Source organism: Orycteropus afer, unplaced genomic scaffold (assembly GCF_000298275.1).
Source record: "Orycteropus afer afer isolate SDZICR_OR568_19922 unplaced genomic scaffold, OryAfe1.0 scaffold00111, whole genome shotgun sequence".
Taxonomy (NCBI): Eukaryota; Metazoa; Chordata; class Mammalia; order Tubulidentata; family Orycteropodidae; genus Orycteropus; species Orycteropus afer.
Genome location: NW_006921698.1, coordinates 8,971,824 through 8,980,111, shown reverse-complemented (window position 1 = coordinate 8,980,111; position 8,288 = coordinate 8,971,824). Strand labels below are relative to the sequence as shown.

The window sequence follows — 8,288 nt, the reverse complement described above, 5'->3', positions numbered from 1 at the left end:
TGTCAGAAGGAACCATTCCCTGGAGAAGGATGTCATGCTTGGTAAGATGGAGGGTCGACGAAAGAGGGGAAGGCCTTCACCGAGATGGATTGATACGGTGGCTGCAGCGATGGGCTCAAGGATAGCAAGTATCACGGAGCTGGCTCAGGATCAGGTGGTGTTTTGTTCTGCTGTGCATATGGTCACTCTGAGTCAGAGATAACTCAACGGCACCTAACAACAACAACTAAATGAGTGGTACCCTAGGGAGTAATATGAAAGTTGCAAGAAGGAAAATTGTAGAGGCTTTCATGGAGTGCTTCGTGTAGGAGAGAGAACCAGCATTGTGCCAGGTAAAGGGGCAGAGATGAAAGGAGAAGTTATCCCAGGCAGGAGTGAAGTGATGGCCAGGTATAAAAGGAAAAAAAGTTAAAGGTGGGTATAGGCAACTGTAAGCCAAGTTGACTGGTCATGGCAAAGGGGATGAGGATGTAAATGGTGACTGTTATATCTAGAAATAACTTGTGTCAGCTTGTGAATGGCTATAAGAACCAGCCAGAGAGGTAATGTAAGGCAAAAAGGGAAAAGTGATTCTGAAAATGACTACAGAACAAAATATAAGTTCAGTCCTTAAGAGTTTGAGTCAATGTAAAGGATTTATACATGGAAGGAAACCTTCAAATTCAAGTAATTAGTGAAATAAGCATGCTTTTTTTTAAAAATAATTACTAATTGAAATCATGTTATGTGTCAACACTACCACCTGCTTGGAAAAATGGGTCAAGGATGCCTAATGAAGGTCACGTATAAATGATCTCTATGGTGTTTAGTATGAGCTCTGGTGACGTAGTGACTAAGACATTTGACTGCTAAACAGAAGGGTGGCAGTTCAAACCCACCAGCCACTCCTTGGAAAGAACACTGGGCAATCTACTTCCATAGAGATACTGCCTCAGAAACCCAAGGAGGGGTCGCTATGAGTCAGAATTGACTTGATGGCAGTGAGTTTGTTTTTTTCTGGTATGGCACTTAGTGAGGAGCCATAGAGTCTAGTATGGGGAGAATATTTAATTAACTTTTAAAACATGAGTGAATTATATAAATGAATGTAATTGTTAGCAACAAAATCACAAGATGATACTCAAAACACAATCACCAATATAATGTATCAAATCAGAATATAAAAATGTACCTTCATAAAAATAACAAAGTAGAGGAAATGATTTACTTTGTCAAGGAGTACTTTACTTTTTCAAAAGTATTTACAATAAAATTCCTACCAAAAAAGTCTTTGTGCATTTAAAGAATGGATACGGTACTGAATAAATGTATTTAATGATTTCTTGAAAAATTGTCCCAGAGAAGGGAAAGTCAGAGATTTTTTACAGCAGTCTGTCATAAGACTGTGGAAAAAGGAGACAAAATTCCTAATTTTATACCTACTACTTGCTTGGTATAATTGTTGTGAGGATGGTGCAGGGTCTGGCAGTGTTTCACTTTGTTGTACATGGGGCCTCTATGGGTCAGAACCTGCCGAAGACACCTAACAATAATTTGTTTGCAGAGAAAGTTCATCCATAAGGATGAGATGATTGTTAGTGAAAATATAATAAATACGAAAACACAAACAAACAATATTGATAAAAGGCCGGTCCAGTACCTGAACAAATAGTGTGTTCTCTCTCTCTCCACACACAAACATACACACACACATATATGTGCGTCTGTGTGTGTGTATTTTTCCCCCTCTGGAAAGATCCAGAAATTTTGCTGAACAAATTCTAAAAGAGCTATAACACTTGTGTATTTTATTATTATTATTATTATTTGTGATTTGGGTGAAGAAGGTTTACAGAGCAAATTTGTTTTCCATATAGCAGTTCATGCACATTTTGTTTCATGACATTGACTGCAATTCTTCACCACAATGTAAGAGTTCTCTTCCCACTTTCTGCCTGTAGTTACCTCTTCCCTGTTTCCTTCTCTGCCATGCATTCCCACTGCCTGAGTTGTCTGTCACCCTGTACAAACACTGCCCTTCTGTTTTCCTGTGATTGATTGCTTCAAGCAGTTATCTTCCTGGTAAATTTTCAGCATATATGCCTGTCTTTTATTTGGGAGCTCTGGTAGCATAGTGCCTAAGGCACTTGACTGCTAACCAGAAGGCTGGTTGTCCAAACCCACCAGTCACTCCTCGGAAGGATGGTTGGGCAATCTACTTCCATAGTGATACCACCTTGGAAACCCAAGGAGGGGTTGCTATGAGTTGGGTCTGACTCGACGGCACATAACAACAACAACATTATTTGATTGGAAGCCACAGGAGTGGGTTCAGTTCTAGACTTGAAGGGTAGCTAGGGGCCATAGTCTCAGGGATCTCACCAGGCTCTATCAGACCACCAAACCTGGTCTTTTTTTTTATGATTTTGAGTTTTGTTCTACATGGTTTTCCCACTCTATCCAGGATCTCCTGCACCAATCTCTCTCTGAGTGGGTTGACCATGGTAGCCAGGCACCATCTAGTTCCTCTGGTCTTATGGTCATACAGGCTGAGGATCACATGGTGTACCAGTCCCATGGACTAATTGTTTCCATGCATCTTTGGTTTTCTTCATTCTTCTTTGCTCTGGACGAGGAGAGACCCATCGTTACATCTAGATGGCTGCTTGTAAGCTTTTAAGATCCCAGTAGCTATTCACCAAAGTAGGATGTAGAATAATGTTTTTGTGTACTATGTTATGCCAAATGAGCTTGATGTTCCCTGTCACCATGGTCCTGAGACCACAGGTCTCAATGTAACAACTGGGTATTTTTTAAAATTAGCAAACACTTCAATAGTGTTTATTAAATGGTAGGCACTCTACATGCATTAAAATATATTTACTCATTTAATCCTCATAACAGTCCTGAAAGATAGCTGGGCATTATTATTATCCTCTTTCTACAGATGTATAAAGCTGAGGCACAGAGGAGTTAAGTAACTTGCCCAAGTTCAAAAAATTAGTAAGAAATATAGCCAGGATTCAAGCCCAAGGAGTGTACCATAACATGTGCCTTCAAACATTATAAAGTGTTATGTTTTCTTTCCCACGTAGGGGAAAGACATGAAATGAAAACACAAAACACCATGTTTCTAGGTCTACAGGGCTGTTCTGCCAGCATGTCCCATGAGGCGAACTATATTAATTTAGTATGTCTCAGAAAGTTTCAGTAAGTTCCTGAATATGAGAGTCTATATGGGGATCTGTGCACTGGGAGATTCCTTTACAGTTAACAGAAGAGAAGAAAGCAGTACCCTTTGCCAGGAAGGATCTGCTGAGCCCTTAATAGCATGTGGGAGCAGTCAGAGAGGGAAAGGGGTATATGGTAAGTGGCTGACTCTACAAAGCTTTCTGGGAACTCCACAATTGACTGATTGATTTTACTGGAAGATCTCTCCACAGTGACGTGATTAAATTTCACTCTGATATGAACATTCATAGAATATCAGAATGATCAAATTATTTCCTTCATGATTTTAAAGTTAGGAAGATAAGACATTCACAGCAGTGATTTTCGAACTTCTTTTTAGAAGGAAGCATAAGGTTTTTTTTTTCCCCAAAATACAATCTTGCAGAGAAACCCAATAAATAAAAGAGAAAAAAAAATGAGGCTGCTGGTTGAAATTGGGTTCTGGACCCTCATGTTCTGTCTCTTGGCACCTTTATAGCAGCTCTTGAGAAACCCAGAGGTCTCATGATACAAATGGAAATTACAAAACTGCCTAAAAAATCATTTTATAGCTGAGAATCTGAGAAACAGAAAGGTAAAGAGATTTTCCCAAATTCACACAGCAGCAAAACTAGAATGAGCTGTGGGTCTCCTATCTCCATGTGCTCCTAATACTCTGTGCATCATACTGTGGTGTTTGTTATTGACTTTTACATGCTCCAGAGAATAGCTGGGGAGAGGCACACAGGTGTCTGTGAGCCACAAAGTTACTCACATCCCTCTCAGCTGGCTGACCCAGTCAGTGGTCTAAGTGGGAATTCACCCACCAGCTACTCGGGCATACGCAGGAGGAACTGGCTGGGCAGTAGATCCGCCATCAAGCTTTGCTAAAGTCTTCCTTTTATGTTTGCAGAGCAGATGCTGAAACAGAGGGGTCATGTTTTCCTGTAATGAAAACCATTTTAATGTATGCCTCACTCATCTATCTTCCATAAAGCTGCAGCAGCCTTCCCTCTTTATCTGACTGGAAGGCACAGTTATTTTTATTGTCAGGAGCATAAAAAATATCAGACCACTTGAATGGGCTTCTTTGGAATACACAAAGAGAAGCTGCCCAGCACAAAGCAACTGTTAAATATTTTGTAGGGGTTTTCATAATTCATGAAACCCGTTATTCAGTGGAAGTTTTTCAAGAGTACCCATTGGAAATTATAGATTGCTTCTATGAGGATCAGGAAAGGAGAGAGAGTGTTTTCTCCTATATATCTGGTTATCTGATCTATTTGTCCCATTTACACAAATATTTACATAAGCCTACCTCTTGCTGACTAACTCGCCTAGTGGTAACCTGTGTCTTGCCCCTAATCTGGATGTTTTGGAAAAAGCTGTTGAGCCTCTGTTTATTCCTTCTGGGCCTCAGTTTATTAATTCATGTAGAGGACCAGCCTGGATGTTGTCATGAGGAATGTGTTGAGTTAATGTTTATAAACCGTGTTGATGTTCTCAGATGAAAGACATTCCATGAATATAAAAATATTCAGCTGTGATGATTAATGCATGGTCTTTGCCAATGAGATTATTTAAATGATGCAACCGTGGCTACTGTTTTAATCATATAGAGTCTTTCTGAAGTTTTAAAGCACTTTGCTGACACTAAATCATTGCAAATGTTATTTAATCTTCACTTTGTGGAGACACGTAAGTTGAACATCACCGTGCCTGTGCCTTACCCATGGGAAGGTGGTAAACTTCAATGTGGATAAATTATCAGGGTTGCTTCTCCCCTCGCAGGACAGCACTCCTCATACTCACCTACCCTTTCCTTCTTGCTAGGCATTTTGTAAAATATCCTGACTACTGGCATTTTCCCTGGAGCAGGCTTGCAGAGTCCACAGGAAACTCACTGGGCTAGTGTTTATTGAAGTCCTGGGAATATAAAGATGAGAGACCCAATCCACACACCCTCAAAGCCTTTCCTATTTAATGAGAGTGGCAGAGCAGCTAGCACAGAGTATGCTGCGCTCCGTGATAGATGCATGTCTGGAAGCAGAGAGGGAGAATATCTAAGAATGTAGGGGCAATGTAAGAAGTGGTGTTTCTCAGTTTGTAAATATGCTTTGTCCATGTGTTTAATTGGTTTCCTCAGAAGCAGATGCTGAGACAAGGATTTGAGGCAAGAGTCTTATCTGGAAAATGAGGAAAGCATTATTAGGTGACTGGGGAAAGTGAGACAGCAAAGGAAGGGTAGATAATATTGTGGAAAACTGGAGCTTTTAACCACTGGGGAAACACACATTCCATACTTATCACATGGAGATGGGAGACCCAGATCTCATCCTCGTTTTGCTGCTGTGTGAATTTGGGAAAATCTCTTCACCTTTCTGTTTCTCAGATTCTCAGCTATAAAATGAATTTTTAGGCAGTTCTGTAACTTCCATTGGTATCATGAGACCTCTGGGTTTCTCTAGAGCTGCTATGAAGGTGCCAAGAGGCAGAACACCAGGGTCCACAGCCCAGTTTCAACCAGCAGCCTCATTTTTTTTTTTTTTTTTCTTCTCTCTTTCGTATATTGGGTTTCCCTGTAAGATTGCATTTGGGAAAAAGAAAAAAAAAAAAAGACTTATATTTTCTCCTAAAAAGAAGTTTGAAAATACCTGCAATTCAGGTATTTGCAGTTGGAAGTCCTGTGCACAGAGGTGATAAGGATAATAGTATACAAGAGGCAGAGCACAATATCTGATGCACTTTCTAAAGGAAATAAGTGTTCAAATGGAAACTACTATATTCTCTGGTTTGTTGTTGTTGTTGCTATCATCAGATAGGCTCCCAACTCATGACTCATTATGACCTTACACACAATGGAATAAAATGCTGCCATCCATATGATCAATCACAGATTGGATCATTGTGAAATACAGGGTTTTCAGTGGTTTATTTTTGAAAGTATATCACCAGGCCATTCTTCTTAGTTCATCTTAGTTAACAACGTGCAAACCTCTGTTGACAAGGGGTGGCCACACATAAGGTACATTGGCCAGGAATTAAACTCTGGTCTCTAGCATAGAATGCAAGAATTCCACTCCTGAACTACCAAAACCTCTATCTCTCTGGTTTATTTAGCTATAAAATTCAGTCCACAAAGCACAGTCTTTATAAAGAGCAGAGATAAGCCCTGAGAGAAAGCTGATTAAGGAGGGCAGATCAATTTATTGTATACTACTCATACTTGTCCACCACGCATCTGTCAGTTTGTCATACTATGGTGGCTTGTGTGTTACTGTGATGCTAGAAGTTATATCCCTGAAACTTCAAATACTAGCAGGGTCACCCATGGTAGATAGGTTTCAGTGGATCTCCCAGACTGCGATAGACAAGGAAGAAGGATGTGGATTGGTCCACTTCTGAAAAAAAATGCCACTGAAAATCTTATCACTAGCAGGGAAAAACTGTCTGATACAGTGTCAAAGATGAACCCCTCAGGTTGGAAGACACTCAAAATACATCTGGGGAAAAGCTGTCTCCCCAAATTAAAGTCAACCTTAATGATGTGGATGGATTAAAGCATTTGAAATCTTCATTTGCTGATGTGGCATGACTCAACATGAGAGAAACAACTGCAAATATCCATTAATAAATGGAAGGTAGACTGTAGGAAGCATGCCTATGAAAATTGGAAATTGTAAAAAACAAAATGGAATGCATAAAGATTGATATTATACGCATTAGTGTGCTGAAATGGACTGATATTGACCATTTTAAATAAGACAGTCATATGATCTACTATGCTAGGGATGGCAAATTGAAAAGGAATAATGTCACAACTATTGTCAAAAAGAACATTTTGATCTATTCTGGAGTACAATGCTGTCAGTGATAGGAAATTATTCATACATATGCAAGGAAGACCAGTTAATATGACTATCATTCAAATTTTTACACCATGTACTAAAGGCAAAGATGAAGAAATTGAAGATTATTTTTAGCAACTTCTGCAGTCTGAAATTGACCAAATATACAATCAAGATGTATTGATAATTACTGGTGACTGGAATGCGAAAGTTGGAAACAACAACAGCAAAAAAAGCATCAGCAGTTGGAAAATATGGCCTTGGTGATAGAAATAATGCCAGAGATTGCATTATAGAATTTTTCATTACTACTTATTCATTGCAAATATTTTTTTCAACCACATAAATGGTGACTATACACATAGACCTTGCCAGATGGAATACACTGGAATCAAATCATCTATATCTGTGGGAAGAGATGGTGAAGAAGCTCAATGTCATCAGTCAGAACAAGGCCAGAGGCCTCTTGTGGAACAGCTCATGTGCAAGTTTTAAGTTGAAGCCGAAAAAATTAAAAGAAGTCCACAAGGGCCAAAATAAGACCTTGATTATATCTCACCTGAATATAGAGACCATATGAAGAACAGATTTGAGGCATTGAACACCAGTGATCAAAGACCAGATGAGTTGTGAGATGACATCAAGGACATCATACATGAAGGAAGCAAAAAGTCATTAAAAAGACAGGAAAGGAAGGGAAAACCAAAATGTATGTCAAAAGAGACTCTGATACTTTCCCTTGAATGGAGAGTAGCTAAAGTGAGTAGAGGAAAGATTAAGTAAAAGAGTCGAACAGAAGATTTCAAAGCAAAGCTCTAGAGGACAAAGTAAACTATTACAATGAAATGTGGAAAGACCTGGAAAATCAAAGGGTAAGAACATGCTAAGCATTTCTTAAGCTGAAAGAACTGAAGAAAAAGTTGTCTTGAGTTACAATATTGAAAGATTCTGTGGGCAAGATATTGAAGATGCAGGAAGCATCAAAAGAAATGGAAGGAATACACAGAGTCACTGTAACAGAATTGGTCAATAGCCAATGTTCAATCATTTCAAGAGGTAACATATGCTCAAGAACTGATGATATTGAAGGAAGAAGTCCAAGCTGCACTGAAGGAATTGATGAATAACAAGGCTACAGAGGAATTGACAGAATATCCATTGAGATGTTTCAACAAATAGATGCAGGTCTGGAGGCGGTCACTTGTTTATGCCAAGAAATATGAAAGATAGCTACCTGGCCAACTGACTGAA

At 39.3% G+C, this 8,288-nt stretch overlaps 1 pseudogene; it reads right to left on the bottom strand.

Annotated features, from left to right (window-relative positions):
• Window positions 1-1,724: 1,724 nt before the first annotated feature.
• Window positions 1,725-1,780, bottom strand: LOC122150262 (annotated as a pseudogene).
• Window positions 1,781-8,288: the final 6,508 nt, after the last annotated feature.